Here is a 16063-nt window from a genome sequence, read left to right on the forward strand (position 1 = left end):
CCTGGGTTCGAATGCTGGTCAGCCGGGGCCTCTCTGTGGAGTTTGCACGTTCTCCCCGTGTTCGTGTGGGTTTCCTCCAGGTGCTCCGGTTTCCTCCCACACTCCAAAGACGTGCGGGTTAGGCGTGGTAGTTCCCGCTAACCGCCCTCCATAAATACCACCTGGTTCCCGTCACTTCCTGTTTGGGTTGTGACACCAGGATTGAACGAACCCAGGTAAACTTTTAGATTTATGCGGGGAAAAACATTTTTAAATGCACTCGCTGTGCGTTGTTTATTGCCGTTCAGTTTAAAATGTAAAGCATGTTGTGTTGCGGTGTTTGTGTTGCATGTCTGTAATAGTGTCTTGTCGTGGCGCTAGTCCCTGAGAAGTTTCACCAAATGAGTGTCACACAAAACATAAATAAAATAATACATACATTTCTTTAAAAGCTGAATGAAATATCTTTCATATGTTGTTACTAGCTTAAAAAAAGTCCGTCTACTTATTTTGTGAAAGTGCCGCAAGGAGGTCCTGGGTCAGCTGGGGCTTCTCTGTGGAGTTTGCATGTTCTCCCCGTGTAGGCGTGGGTTTCCTCCAGGTACTCCGGTTTTCTCCCACAGTCCAAAGACATGCAGGTTAGGCTGATTGGAGAGTCTAAATTGCCTGTGGGTATGATTGTGGACTGGCGACCTGTCCAAGGTGTGTTCCTGCCTTTCGCCCAATGTATGCTCCAGCCATCTGTGTCCCTGTTCAGGATAAGTTGGTTAAGATAAAGGATGGATGGAATTACATCTTTAATCGTTTCAGGTAACTGGATAAAATTGATTCCACTTATCAGAGGGTGTGGATTCTTATCTTGAATTTGTCCACTTTTCCCTTATGTACAGCAGTAGTACTGGTAGTACTCAGAAGACAATGAAAATTGATATGGCGCACAAGGCTGGAATCTATCCTCCTGTAATATATATTACAATGTGACGTTCACAGAACCAGTTTCATTTTTTCATATTTCCAGGAAGCTTCTTGGTTTGTTTGTTTTTTTCCACCAAATGAATTTTTAAAATGTAGAATATATTTTATACCAATTTAAGGACTTGGAGAAAATGCTTATTCAGGTAATTTAGATGCATATTACTTGGAATTGCTACTCGTTGTTTACTGCAAAAAAAACCCCATTTTGTTCCTCCTCCATGACTGCCTCACCTACATCTTTAAGGGCTGGTGCAGTGGGTAGTGCTGCCGCCTCACAGCAAGGAGGTCCTGGGTTCGAATGTTGGTCAGCCGGGGCCTCTCTGTGGAGTTTGCACGTTCTCCCCGTGTTTGCGTGGGTATCCTCCAGGCGCTCCAGTTTCCTCCCACAGTCCAAAGACGTGCAGGTTAGGCTGATTGGAGAGTCTAAATTGCCCATGGGTAAGAGTGTGGACTGGCGACCTCTCCAGGGTTTATTCCTGCCTTTCGCCCAATGTATGCTCCAGCCCTCTGTGTCCCTGTTCAGGAAAAGCTGATAAAGGATGGATGGAATTACATCTTTAATCGTTTCAGGTAACTGGATAAAATTGATTCCACTTATCAGAGGGTGTGGATACTTACCTTGAATTGGTCCACTTTTCCCTCATGTACAGCAGTAGTACTGGTAGTACTCCGAAGACAATGAAAATTGATATGGCTGGAATCCATCCTCCTGTAATATATATTACAATGTGACGTTCACAGAACCAGTTTCATTTTTTCATATTTCCAGGAAGCTTCTTGGTTTTTTTGGGGTTTTTTTCCACCAAATGAATTTTTAAAATGTAGAATATATTTAATACCAATTTAAGGACAAGGAGAAAATGCTTATTCAGGTCATTTAGATGCATATTACTTGGAATTGCTACTCATTGGTTACTACCCATTTTGTTCTTTTTTGGAAATGATATATAATTTACTTAGATTTCACCTTATAATTGCTGCAGATTACAATCACTCGATGTCCCAACAAATGTCTCATTTCAAAACTATGACAGTGGTGTTATGCAGAAGGTGGAGCACTTCCATCATTTGGCCAATGTCCACACCGCTGCCACGAGTGTCTATTGGGTTCACCTTGTAATCTTCGGGTGGAGCACTTTTCCAGATGTGTAGAAACAGAGGAGGCTTTGCTGACAGGGTTATAGGCGGTGCATGTGAACGTTGTGGAGGGAGGGAGGGGGTGTATAGTTTGGCCCAGGTGCACACAGCTGTCATCACCACAGGGGGGCAGAGTTTCCCAGCTGTAAGTCACATTCGTCCCCTGACTGAAGCAGCTCAGACTGACATTATTCCCCAGGCACTCTGCTGTGATGTTGGGTTTAGAGACGGGCTCTAAAAGGAAAAATGATCACAAATTTCACTTAACAAAGAAAACATTTCAAAATCTGTTATTTGTTAACGCCAAGCATTATGGTGTACCAAATAATTTTTATAGAAGTATTAACAGTTTAGTTAGGCTTAAAATGAGTCATTTGAAAGAAAACACTGAACACTGATATAACACTATGGTGTGCTACAGGTAATGTTTAATCTGCTTTCAGCCAACTTACCAAAAACCTGCACGTGAAAGTCTGTGTACAGTTGCATAGATCCGCCAGATATCAAGACAGTTCTAACTTCATAAGGACCAGAATCTGATAGGTTTAGTTTATGCAGCCATATTGATTCATTGTCAATGCTAACCCTTCCCTTATATGGCTCTTTAACATCAACTAATGATCGATGATGCCATCCCAATACTGCAAATCTTTTAAGAAAGCGGTGAACAGTGTAGATGTGGTCAGATTCAGGCGAGACAGGAAACGAGATGCTGTCTCCCACTTTCACTCTGAAGGTGGCCCCTCTCTCTTCCACTGCCTCACACCACCTGCACTGGCACACTGTAAAAGAGAGGGGAATTAGTCACAATGTATTGTGGAGATGGAGTTGTCACATTATAACACACAAAAATGTGGTGGAGAGATGGAGGTAATGCACATTACAGGGGTCTTTGGGACCTTAAATGCCCCCCAAAAAAATCAACACAAAATGTACGTTAAGCTAATCCAATTAAGCAAGCCCCTTGCTTATTTCATGAAAGGCATGTCATGCGAGGTTCCGGGAAACAATAGCTAACACTAAAATAAGGAAACAATTTCAGTCTATGAAAAGTGACTGTAAAATACATTTAATATTTTTTTAATATTCTGAATATGAAACATACCACAACTGTATCAGAATTATTAGTTTTCTATAATTATTCATGGAGAAGTGCTTGCAACAAAAGCAACCACTCCTCCATGCCAACATTTGTCTTTATCGTTCAGGGAATTAACTCCAACTGTCAGAATCAATCCACCTCTGAGTGAGCCATTTAAGCACTTAATTCAATCTAGTCTCAATTGAGACTGAACTTGAGTAATGCATAAACATTATTTTACAAGCCTCAAGTTTATTATAAACAATAGTACTCAAAACAGAAGATTAAAATGTAGTTTACCTATTGACAAAGAAGCATCGCTTCAACATGGATTCTTCTTGACATTTTGAAAGGTTGGCATTGAGTGGTCATTCTTTGTATCTGTAGAAACATATTGTAAAGAAGTAACAATTAGCAAACTACCCATAAACTGTAAGTTAAACATATCGTCATACAGTGTCACACCTACAATTGGTCCTTTATACCTCCTTAACATAACATCTCAAATAATGTAAATAGGAAGCTATAGAGTATAAAATGAACGCTCCCTATAGCCTATATATATCACATGCATTACATTACATTAGCCATTGACCAGACGCTCTTATCCAGAACGACATACAATAAAGTGCACTTCAAACCCAGGGACGTTGACGACGTGCGTTGATGACCCGACACGTTGGGTTGACGACCCGAAAGGAAAGTACAGCTCCGAGTCCTAGCATGGTAACATACAGGGGCGTAGGTTTCATTTCAACATTGGTGGTTTGTGGTGTGGTTTGTGGTGTGGTGGGGTGTTGGGGGTGGTGGTAAGCTAAGAACATTCAAAATCGAAATCTTCACATTTCCCTCAGTCTAGCTTCCTCATTGTTCGCCGCAAATCTCAGACCGTTTGCAAACACAGCGAACAGAAATAAAACTAACGGAAATAAAAAATTGTTTGCAAACGTTCGCCTGTTTGCTGAACTGTAACGCACCTCAGATAACTTCAGGCACATGTTACGCAGATACTCTCATTCAGAAACACTGAAGGTAAAACAAGCGTGATTACAGAAGACTGCACACCATGCTTCCGCAACGGTAGACGTATAGCAACTGCGAGTCGGCGAGACCCAGCAATTGGGGACGGAATTTTTTGTTTAGCCAAAGTTAGTTTAAGCTTTATAAGAGCTAATGTTACGGTAGTTCACGTATTGAAACTGTATGGGAAGCTAACGGTGCATTTTTGTACTACCAACTCTCTACGTGCACCTGGCGGTCGAGCTGCACGTTCACGCCTGTTTTCCGTTCTGGTTCCTCAGTGGTGGAATGACTTGCCTACCACTGTCAGAACAGCAGAATCCCTCCCCCTATTTCGACGCAGACTCAGACCCCACCCCCCCAAAAAAAATAAAATTAAAAAAATGCACTTATGATGACAACTATGTTTAGAACAGCATTTCATGTGTATTTTGCTACTTTCTGGATGTGATGCTTTGACTTATGGTAGAACCTATGCACTATCGCTTTGGATTAAAAGCGTCTGCCAAATGACTAAAATGTAAAATGTAAATGTAACTCTTACGTTAATTTTGGGATTTTCAATAAATCTAACATCAGTTAGTGTCGGACCATCTTTCGGTGGCGCAGCGACAACAACTATGAGGAAAATAAGTCTTCCCCACTGTCACAACAAATTATATTCCAAGCCGCCAGCGTGTTTACTTAAAACACGGAGACGATAACGACATAGAATACAAAACAAAGAAGCACGAAAACCCAACAGTGTAGTATATCCTGCAATCACTGGGTCACATCACGGTCTCTGACAAGCGCTCTAAGAAACTAATGTCTTAATCATACGTGTTCATGGTGAACGTACATGCCAAACTCTTACCTTTAAGGATTCCGTTTCCTCCAACTTTAGAAATTAAAATGACAAAGACAAAATGACAGGAATCCACAATGTATTGTATTTATTTTCTTTCCTGAAGGCAAGTTCCTAACGGCAAGTTCCTAACGGCATGGTCTAACTTACTACTTTCCAATTGGCTAAGCCGCCGAATTTACATTTTATGGCGTCGCATGACAACGACCCTGGCTATGCTCCGTGAACCGAGCAACAATTAGACATCCTGTACAGAAGTTGCGGTATCAACTTCCTTTCTGCCATTTTCCATTGCACTTTTTAACATTTCACAGGTAAGCATCGTCTGATGAAAGAGATCCGAGTAAAACAACGATAGCTATACTTGAGTTTAACTTTCGTATTTATTTGCAAAGAAATGACAGAAGGTGAGAAAGCTTACCAGCTTTCTGATTTGCATCAGACACAGTAAGACTCTTATACACACTTTTCCAGGGGGGGCTTTACCAAAACAAAAAGACATGAAGCTGGCCATGAACATTTATCAGTATTTTTTATTAGGGTCTGATGATTTTTTGTAGGTAAGCTGGGGAAGACCCCTTAACTGCTTGGAAGGCAAGCACCAATGTTTTGAATTTGATGCGAGCCATGACAGGCAGCCAGTGGAGGGAAGTAAGCAGGGGGTGTGACATGTGAGTATTTGGGAAGGTTGAAGACCAGACGAGCTGCTGCATTCTGGATAAGTTGGAAGGGTCTGATGTCGGACGCTGGGAGGCCAGCCAAGAGGGAATTGCAGTAGTCCAGGCGGGACAGAACCATCGCTTGGACCAGGAGCTGGGTCGAGTAGGGGGTGAGAAAGGGGCGGATTCTCCGTATGTTGTATAGGAAGAACCTGCATGACCGGGTCACCGCCGCAATGTTCTCGGAAAGGGACAGTCTGCTGTCCATCACCACGCCAAGGTTCCTTGCACTGGGTGATGGCGTGAGTGTGGTATCCCCGAGGGAAATGGAGAGATCCAGGTGGGGAGAGGTATTAGCAGGGATGAATATCATTTCAGTCTTGCCTGGGTTGAGCTTAAGATAGTGGTTGTCCATCCAGCTCTGGATGTCACTCAGGCAAGCAGAGATACGGGCAGAAACCTGTGTATCAGATGGTGGGAACGAGATGAAGAGTTGGGTATCATCCGCATAGCAGTGGTAGGATAGCCCATGTGCAGTGATCACAGGGCCAAGGGAACGAGTGTAAAGAGAAAAAAGAAGTGGGCCTAGGACTGAGCCCATTCCTCTCCCTCTGTCACTCTCTCCCTGTCCGTCTGTCACTCTCCCTCTGCCTCAGTCCTTCATTCACCATGGCCGAGTCCCCTGCACCTCTTCGCTCTTCTCCTCCTGCACTTCAGTCTGGTCTGAAGGCCCCGTTTCCGACACAGGGAGATTGGGTTCGGGGACATGAATCCGGGTCTCGCACACGGAGAGAGAGGGTTCAAGGACTCCAGGCTGCTGCAGTTCTGTTCTGGAGCCACTCGGGTCTTCCACTGCGGCTGGTTGGAATGCGATCAGTTCAGCCTCTCGTCTCTTATTGCAGTACATCCAGACTGCAAGGCCAATGTTGCCCAAAATACTAAAGAACAACAAGATCGAAAGCACTACTCTTGTAGTCTCTCCTGCAGAGGGAGGCAGGCCTAAGAGAGAACATGGAGACAGAGGGCAGAGAGAGAACATGGACAGAGGGCTCAATTGGGAGAAATGCAGCAGAGCACACAATAAGAATAAATCGTCATTCAGTCATAAATTCATCTGCCAAATGCCAATAATGTAAATAATAAATACAGCTGCACAGCACCAACGCCGGGTGCTGAACCCCTGCCATCAGGCCAAACGGTGGCGCTAGAGATCCAGAGTGTCTATGCTGTCATCCATTAACATGCACCTGAATGTGACGATCAGATCAGAGGTCAGAGGTCACACAGTGCAGGCAGAGTCACTGGAGTCATGGACCTTTGGTTCAGCCACACATTCAATCTGAAGCAATCTGGAGCAGCAGCTCAAGCACCACACCCTGACCCCAGCTGACCCCAGCTGACCCCAGCGAACCTGCCACTTCTGCCCTGCCTGTGCCAAGAACGTACCTTCCTGGATAATCATCTATATTTGTCATCTGCATAATTATTATTTGCAGAATATATAATTTCATAATTAATTATAGAATTTATTTAAATTATTTATTTATATATTACATATTATACTACTGTTACGCCCACTGTTTGCCCAGTGCCAGCCAGAAGCAGATGGGCTCCCCCTCAGAGTTCAGATCCAATCAGAAGGTTTCTTTCTGTTAGTCAGGGTTTTTTTTCCTTGGCACTGTCGCCCTAGGCATGTCATTTGTCTGTGGCCATTTTGACTCCGGGGAACAAGGTGCAAGATGGTGCCGCTTCCTGTTGGCATGTGGTCTATTAACCCCGCAGGGGCTGCACCATATTTCCTCACCCCCTCCACCACTTCCTCCAGCCTGGCTTGATATCACGCAAACCTCTGATATCAAGACCCATTCCACTGAGAACGCTCAGCTTCCATCGATTGAGAGCCGCCTCAAACAGGTACATTTCACACAGCTCTAGTCAGCTCTAGTCTGCCTATTGCTAAGGAATTATTTGCCATAGCAGCACACAACCAGACACTTCTGCTAATGCACAAGGGAACTGCATTTGCCTGTGAATATTCGACAGTCCCGGAAAGGTTCTCTGGCTGATGCTTCGGCTAGTCGGCCACTGGGGTCAGCCCTAATGTTTGTTGTTATTTTTATTTATTACCCTGTATTTACCCGATGGCTTACAGCACCAGTGGAATAAGAGAGCACCAGTAAGATGCTACCCCCTGGATCAGGAGGAACACAATGAGCTTCTCGATGATACCTGAGATTTGTAGAGAGATGTTGCTGATGATCCTGCTGGTCTCAGAATCAGTCACTGTGTAGACCCTGGCATCCTCCAGTGTTACAGGTCTTTTCCTGGCCGAGAAGCTCACATCTCTGACCACAGTGCTCCCCATATGCGACTGGGCCTTTGTTAGCATCGACCATCAGCACCTCGTCCAGACCAGGGCCTGTGAATGTTACCCTCACTGGGTCTGTGGTACGGAGCTATATACAAAGCAATATATGGCATCCAAAAAATCGGAAATATATCAAGCAATATTCCTGTAAATAATGAAATATTTCCCTCCTACAAAAATGAAGCTGTAAAGTGTATTTTAACATGGAGCCTGACAGAATCTGGGGCCCATCTCTCTTCTGGACTGCTGTACAAGCACTGGTAGTGCAAGCACTCGATCCGGACCCATAGGTGATGGTGTTGTTATAGATCTTTCCATCTCTTTTCCAGAGGATATCCAGATCAACAGCACGCGCTTGCAAAACAAACTATGGTCTAAGGATTTTCAACAGGTTGAATACTTAAAGACCTTTTTGGTGTATGACTGAAAAAAACACCAAAAACATTCATTTAATCTGTAGGGGAAAAAGGTGATATGCAATGACTAAAAATAATTTGTTTATTTTCCGACTAAGCAGCTGGAATAAATGCCGCTCCAGTCCCAAACCCCGTCCGGGTTTGAAGAGTGAGCAAGCAAGAGCACAGCACACTTACCATATAACAGCGCCGTGTTTGAAGCCTAAAAGCTGCCATTCTGCTTAGGAGACCACACCTCCCTCAGACAGAGGTAATAGCCCAGGCTTCAACCAGTGCTACCCACTACTCAGGATGGGTCATTTCTCTATTTGAATATTCTTTGGCTCAAAAGCCAGCACACCATGTGGCTCATCAGGACCAATGAACTACAGTACAACTTCTGCTCAGCATACAAACAGCTAGTGGTTTGGTATTAAAATTATGAGTAAGTAGAATTTTAGTGATTGAAATTATGTATAATTTGGTTGGCTGGCATAAGGCATTCGGCCATAGGCATTTTTTCACCTGTGTGAACAACATATTCTCTTTCTTCATTGTGTTCTGAAAGGTTGATTTTTCAAAGCTTAAAATTTGGCCTATGTCTCTGATTAAATTTCCGTATTTCTCAGCTTCATAATGGTTGCCTTGACAGTCCTTGGCACGGGTCTGGTCCTCATTTTGAGAAACGGCAATAACAGACTCCAAAGGCAATGAAAAGCCTAGAATCAACTAAATATTACATTACATTATTGGCATTTGGAAGATGCTCTATCCAGAGTGATATACAGTTGATTAGACTAAGCAGGAGACAATGTGGCTAGACTGGGGATCGAACCACCAACCTTGCGGGTCCCAGTCATGTACCTTAACCACTACACTACAGGCCACCTTAAATACTGAAAGCTTTCTTATACCTACACTAAGGAAGCGATTGAATACACCTGACTAATCAGAGACAGCTGAGAACTGTCCAATTATGGGGTTATCAATTAGTTCAACCTGTTTAATAGTAGGTACTGATTTTGTATTCAGTAAAAAACTGAGAATAGTGAAAACATTTTAAAATCACCCTAGGTCGAGAATTACAGCACCACCAGCACCAAATTTGGTGGTTTGGAGTCACTATTTGCCAGTGTGCCAGCATGCATGTGAATCAACCAGGTGAAAGTCAGAGCAGGTGAAAAGTGTCAGAAAAGTGGCATATGAATGTACAAATTCAAGATGGCAGCGAACAAAACAGATATCCATATTCATAGAAAGGGGACAAGTAAGGTTAGCCATTTTCACACATCTACATGAAGTGATTCTTAGAGATATTTACATTTCTAAAAAATGTTGAGCTCTATAAAAACGGTGATATGCACTTACTAAAAATGACGAGTTTCACATCATTAAGAGTGTTCCTGTGTAATGGCCCCTTGTACTGGCATTCATAAGACCCTTTGTCGTTGTACACCGCAGGACTGAGGACCAGGCTGTATTTTCCTGGCTGCTCCTCATAGATGGACTCCACCCGTCCCTGGAAGCCGGGTCCTGGGGAAATGCGTCCAGTGTGGAGTTTGGCCACAAGCAGCCAGTCAGAATGCATATGCTGTTTAAAATGCCATTCCACATCCCTACGGGGCGCTCCACTGCAGGGGAGGTTGACGGAGTGGCCAACACTTACGGATTCAGACGCAGATGGAGACGCAGACAGCAGGGCTAAGAGAGGGGAAATGAGAGCGAGAGGGAAACTGAATCAGTCAGAATCACAACAGAGAAAACTCACAGGGGTTCAAATGCTTACTTAAGACGAGCGACACCATACCTGAACAGTGGAGGGTCTGCAGTAAAAGCATTATTAGTCTAATTTTAATAATTGCTGAAAGTAGTGGGAGATTTTATTTTTATTTCTCCATTTTAAACCATTTTAAAAGTCATTGTCACTGGCTTTCACATTGCTAAATGTTTATAAATAAATCTCTTTTTATGAGATTTATCCTTGATCGAGTGCCTATAACTTTTAGTTTTAAAATGCCACTCACCCACTTTACCTTAAACAACTCATCTGACCTTTTTAAAACCGCACGACTTAATTTATGCAAAATGCAGCATGTGGCCTACTCACCCAACAGAAGTCCCACGAGAACGTGCAAATCCCATGTCCGGGAATCACTATTGAAACACCTGCAATGTAATCCATCCATTATCTGAACCTGCTTATCCTGAACAGGGTCACAGGGGGGCTGGAGCCTATCCCAGCATACATTGGGTGAAAGGCAGGAATACACCCTGGACAGGTCACCAGTCCATCGCAGGGCACACACACACACGCACGCAGGCACGCACGCAGGCACGCACGCACGCACGCACACACGCGCACACACACACACACAATTTAGACTGTCCAACCAGCCTAACCTGCATGTCTTTGGACTGTGGGAGGAAACCGGAGTACCCAGAGGAAACCCACATGCAAACTCCACACAGAGAGGCCCCGGCCGACAGGGATTTGAACCCAGGACCTCCTTGCTGTGAGGCGGCAGTGCTACCCACTGCACCATCCGTGCTGCCCCCTGCAATGTAATTTTGGAAGAAAATAAAACTGTTAGCTCAGGTAAAATGAATGTGGCCGATAATGAAAATCAGTGTTGCAAACGCCAAGTTAGCTCACTCTGTTCCAAACAGTGAAACTTTCATGACGAATAAATATGAAATTACTTCCACATCATATTTGGCTTGTGTGTGTGTGTGTGTGTGTGTGTGTGTGTGTGTGTGTGTGTGTGTGTGCATAAAGTCACTAAAAGGCAAACTAAAGTCACGCGATATATTGGTATTAGGGAGGGCAAAGTGGAGCTTTAGAATGTAGACCGCTGTGTGTGCACGTGAATTCGCCAATACATTTCTCACAGAAAACGTAATTTGTCCACTTTTTTACTTCACAGTAGAGGTGATCAAACTCAGAATAACTAAGTGCTAGCCTTTACTGGTCCCTGTACGATGTTAGCATGATGTAGCTAGCATACGCGAATAGCACAAAGCCATAAAATTTGCTTTTTAACGGCACTTGTCATTCGAACGATATAAATAAAAGCATTCGATTAAGTTAAACGGCATCGAAAATTTCTGTCGCACCGTCCATAAATGGCAGAAGTCCCACCATAGGATTGTTTTAAACCTTTAAAAGTTATACATTTTCTGAATCGTCATTAATTTATCTTGGCGCTATCAGTGATTCGGCGTGATCGGACAGTTCAGTAACTATGTAAATTACGTCAGAAGGATACAGCACTGTTATTTGCTACCTAAACTTTGACGCACGCTCGAGAGCGTTAACATGATTGAAGTCTGACATGTCTATTGTCAAAATCCATTGAAACTATTAAAAAGTAACCAGGCTGGACATACCGAGTACCCAGCAAAAATATTGACCTGGCTACAGTCACACTTTTGACAGTTCGAACTGCCACCAACTGCCATGTATGAGCGCGTGAATTAAACCAGTAAAAGCTATTGTTGCGTCACCATTTTCGAGCTCCATGAATGTAAACAATGGAATCTGCCTGTTTTTCGGTGCCGTCGGGGTCCAGCATTTAACATTGATGCAATGCTGGTAAAATTTACATTAACATTTTTGTCATTTGGCAGACGCTTTTAATCCAAAGCGACTTACAAGTGCATAGGTTCTACCACAAGTCAAAGCATCACATCCAGAACTAGGAAAATACACATGGAATGCTGTTCTAAACATATAGTCGTCATGATAAGTGCAATTTTTATTTTTTTTTATTTTTTTTTGGGGGGGGGGGGGGGGGGGGTTAGACAAGGATAGGGGTATCAGAAATAGGGGGAGGGATTCTGCTGTCCTGACAGTGGTAGGCAAGTCATTCCACCACTGAGGAACCAGAACGGAAAACTGGCAGCTCGACCGCCAGGTGCACGTAGAGAGGGAACCATAAGACGACCAGAGCTGGCAGACCGGAGTTGTCTAGCTGGGGAGTAAGGAGTGATCAGGGATTGTATGTAAGGTGGGGCAGTCCCCTTAGCAGCCTGAAATGCCAACACTAGGGCCTTGAATCGGATGCGTGCGGCAATTGGAAGCCAGTGGAGGCCAATGAGAAGCGGGGTGACATGAGCCGACCTGGGCTGACTGGTGATCAGGCGGGCTGCAGCATTCTGGACCAGCTGGAGGGGCTTGATGGCGCACGCTGGGAGACCGGCTAGGAGATAAACTGAGATTTAAATCATAATATTCATGTTGATTTCTGGAAATAAATTTTTCGGTTGTCCTCCCTACTAACACCTTTGCCAGACGTATGAGTCGACGAGTTGACTCGTTTCATGCTTAGAAAGGCTCAACAACGCCCAGAATCGACAGAAAAACTCGTCTGTAGCTGGTTTTTGAAGGTTATGTTTTAGATGAGTTCACTCGTCCGTGACTGGAAAAAACACATTCGGTAAAAACGTACTGGTCTCCGCCGGGGAAGGGGTTAAAAGGTAATTATTTTGTTTTCATGCTTTGACCATACATATATTGATCATTTCCTCTCAGAAGTATTTGAGGCTGGCTAGTTCTCCAAGATGTTTGGAACAGCCTACCTGCCGAGTTCCTTCAAAAACTGTGTGCAAGTATACCTTGAAGAGTTGATGCTGTTTTGAAGGCAAAGGGTGGTCACACAAAATATAGATTTTGTTTAGACTTTTCTTCTGTTCATTCAATTCTTCTGCATTTTTTAAATTTATGAAAAGAAACTATAAACATTTCTATTTTTGAAAGCATTCTTATTTTACAGCATTTTTTCACACCTGCCTAAAACCTTTGCACAGTACTGTATGTTTTCCATTATTTTGTCTTTGATGTGCTTTTTAGACTTCAGTTATCTAAAAATGACCCCTCTCCCCAGATACTGTATGATCAGCAAGGACTACAATATGCAGATCATCCATCCATCCATCCATCCATCCATTATCTTAACCCGCTTATCCTGAACAGGGTCGCAGGGGGGGCTGGAGCCTATCCCAGCATACATTGGGCGAAAGGCAGGAATACACCCTGGACAGGTCGCCAGTCCATCGCAGGGCACACACACCATTCACTCACACACTCATACCTATGGGTAATTTAGACTCTCCAATCAGCCTAACGTGCATGTCTTTGGACTGTGGGAGGAAACCGGAGTACCTGGAGGAAACCCACGCAAACACGGGGAGAACATGCAAACTCCACACAGAGAGGCCCCGGCCGACGGGGATTCGAACCCAGGACCTCCTTGCTGTGAGGCGGCAGTGCTACCCACTGCACCATCCGTGCCGCCAATATGCAGATCATGTCTGGTGAATTTCCATATGCAGTGTGTAAAACACTGGAAAGCCTGGCAGCAACTAACTGGAGTCATTGTGATGCTGAAAAGTGTGCCCACATGGTGGAAATTCATGGCAAATAACAGTTAAACCTCTCGACTTGCCTCTTTCTCTGGATATGATATTCAAAGATAGTCGGCGTCCGTGTAAATCATCAATAAAATGTTGGTTGGGTTTTTAAAAACAAGTATAAACTAGTTCCTCTGGATATGTGCACTGGGAATATAGCTCTCATTTATGATGGCAATAAATATCACATCGTAAGTTACATTACTTTTTCTTTGTAAACGACTGTATATGGATGCTGTGTGAGTGCTCTAATTTTGAGGGTGCCTTATGGAGTGGTTCCTTTGTGTAACTAATGGAACTTTCTGTGTGCATCTGCAGTCTAAAATTCTTGTTTCAAGTTATGTAACTCAAATTCAAGCAATGTAATAGCCTACCTGATGACTCTGTTCTGTGTGTTCCAACACAATATTGTTGACGGATAACTGGATAATAATTATCAAAGCATTTCTGCTCTGTATATTTTGACAGAGCCTTAAATTCTTGTGTTGGAATTACTTAGACCATCCATCATTTAGGCATAGGGGTTTTACTAAAATGTAGGCAAAACCACTCGCATGTCCTGAGATTAGCTTGTCAATTAATTGCATTGCAGAGGTTGTGCAAAGCTTACAGTCACTTAGACTTTCATATCAATTAACATCGAAACACGGATTGCAATGTAATTATTCATTACCCTGTATACACTCTATAGTTATGTTTGGGCGAAGAAATGGGGGAATGGCAGATGACACTACTGACTACTAACAGTTTCACTGTACTTCTGTTTTAGGAAAACTCTGTCAAGCACTGCAAGATGAATGAATTTCAACGACTGTTAAAGATGAGCAGTTAGCCACACGATCCAAATGCTAGTCTGTGTCCTTCCGCTGCCATTATTATGGATGTGTTTTTGGATTACAAAAGCAATAAAGGCAACTTTCCCTGTTGTGTTTTACCGACGTTTACCCCATGGTTCCCATCTGGCGGTGATAAATTGCTGTCAATTAAACTGCAGGTCCAGATTTAAAGGTAAAATAGGTAAGATTTTTGCGGTAAAACATTGTTACAAGACAATTGTCAATTCCTTCCTATCATTGAAACAGGCTCACTCACATGTTGACGCACTAATATTCTACCAAAACATTATCGTACAGCTGTACAATAATTCAAGCTCATTGGTTGAAAATTGCTTCCAATTGCCTCAGCCAATGACGTTTCAACATGAGTGCGTTCACAAAGAACGGGGAGGGATAAACAGTGTTATGGTTTGAGGGTGTTTTTTGCTGCAATTCCTCTCTTGACCGTTAGGAGTCCGAAATTACCTATTGTACCTTTAATAATTGCTGCCTGCTAGAATTGTGCCCATCTCAAATAAAAATAAAAACAGTGGCAGAAAGGGGGAGAAATGATAGTACCTTGCAAAGCTCTGAAAACGTAGCACTTAATATATAAACTATGATCCTTTCATATAATATTTTGAGCATTCTTTCATTAGAACATTGAAGAAAACCCATGATGTATTCCATTTTATAGCTACAAATCTTTGGCAGTTGAAGAAAGTGTCAACTGGTAGATGTGGATTTTTGTTTTCTCCTTGATTCAGACCCAAGAAACCAGGTGACCCGAGTTAAGTTTAATCCGCTGCTTTTGTTGTGCTGTGAAAACAACAACAAAAGCCAGCAGACGCTGTGGCCCTCCAGGACCAGGAGTGAGATCCATTGTCTCAAAGACAGGCTTTTGGTAACATTTCAACTTTCATCCATGCTCACTTTCCGTCCTGGCTCTCCGCATGTTAGATCACCGAATTGTTTTTATAAATGTCACAATTCGAGCAAATTGAACAACCCCTTCATTGCCGTCCCACCCTTCTACCTCCCACCTACGATTATGTTTGAAGTAAAACACATCTTTGTGAGGTTTATGCATGCTTGTGTTCATTCCAAAAACAATTGCAATCCCAGAATGATTATTTATTAACCTTAGTTTTACATTTGAACAAAATACATGTATTTGTAATTGTTTGCAATATAGCACAATAAGAACAAGATGAACATGCGAATACAATTATTTCAAACAAAAATAATAATAAAGAAAAATAACATTAACATACAGCAGGCAGAAACAGTGCACAGAGAAAGAATTAAATCCACTTCTCTTTGCATCCTTCTCCACCTTCTTGTCGAACTCGTCTTATTCACTAAAACAAACAGGGAT

At 43.0% G+C, this 16063-nt stretch overlaps 1 long non-coding RNA gene across 1 annotated transcript; it reads right to left on the reverse strand.

Annotated features, from left to right (window-relative positions):
- Positions 1–1584: 1584 nt before the first annotated feature.
- LOC133140024 (uncharacterized) lies at positions 1585–2868 on the reverse strand. The gene is made up of 3 exons (XR_009709976.1): positions 2544–2868; positions 2068–2325; positions 1585–1663 (listed from the first exon to the last, which is right to left on the reverse strand). It is a non-coding gene; the product is annotated as an uncharacterized LOC133140024 (long non-coding RNA).
- Positions 2869–16063: the final 13195 nt, after the last annotated feature.

This window comes from Conger conger, chromosome 11 (genome assembly GCF_963514075.1).
Source record: "Conger conger chromosome 11, fConCon1.1, whole genome shotgun sequence".
Lineage (NCBI taxonomy): Eukaryota > Metazoa > Chordata > Actinopteri > Anguilliformes > Congridae > Conger > Conger conger.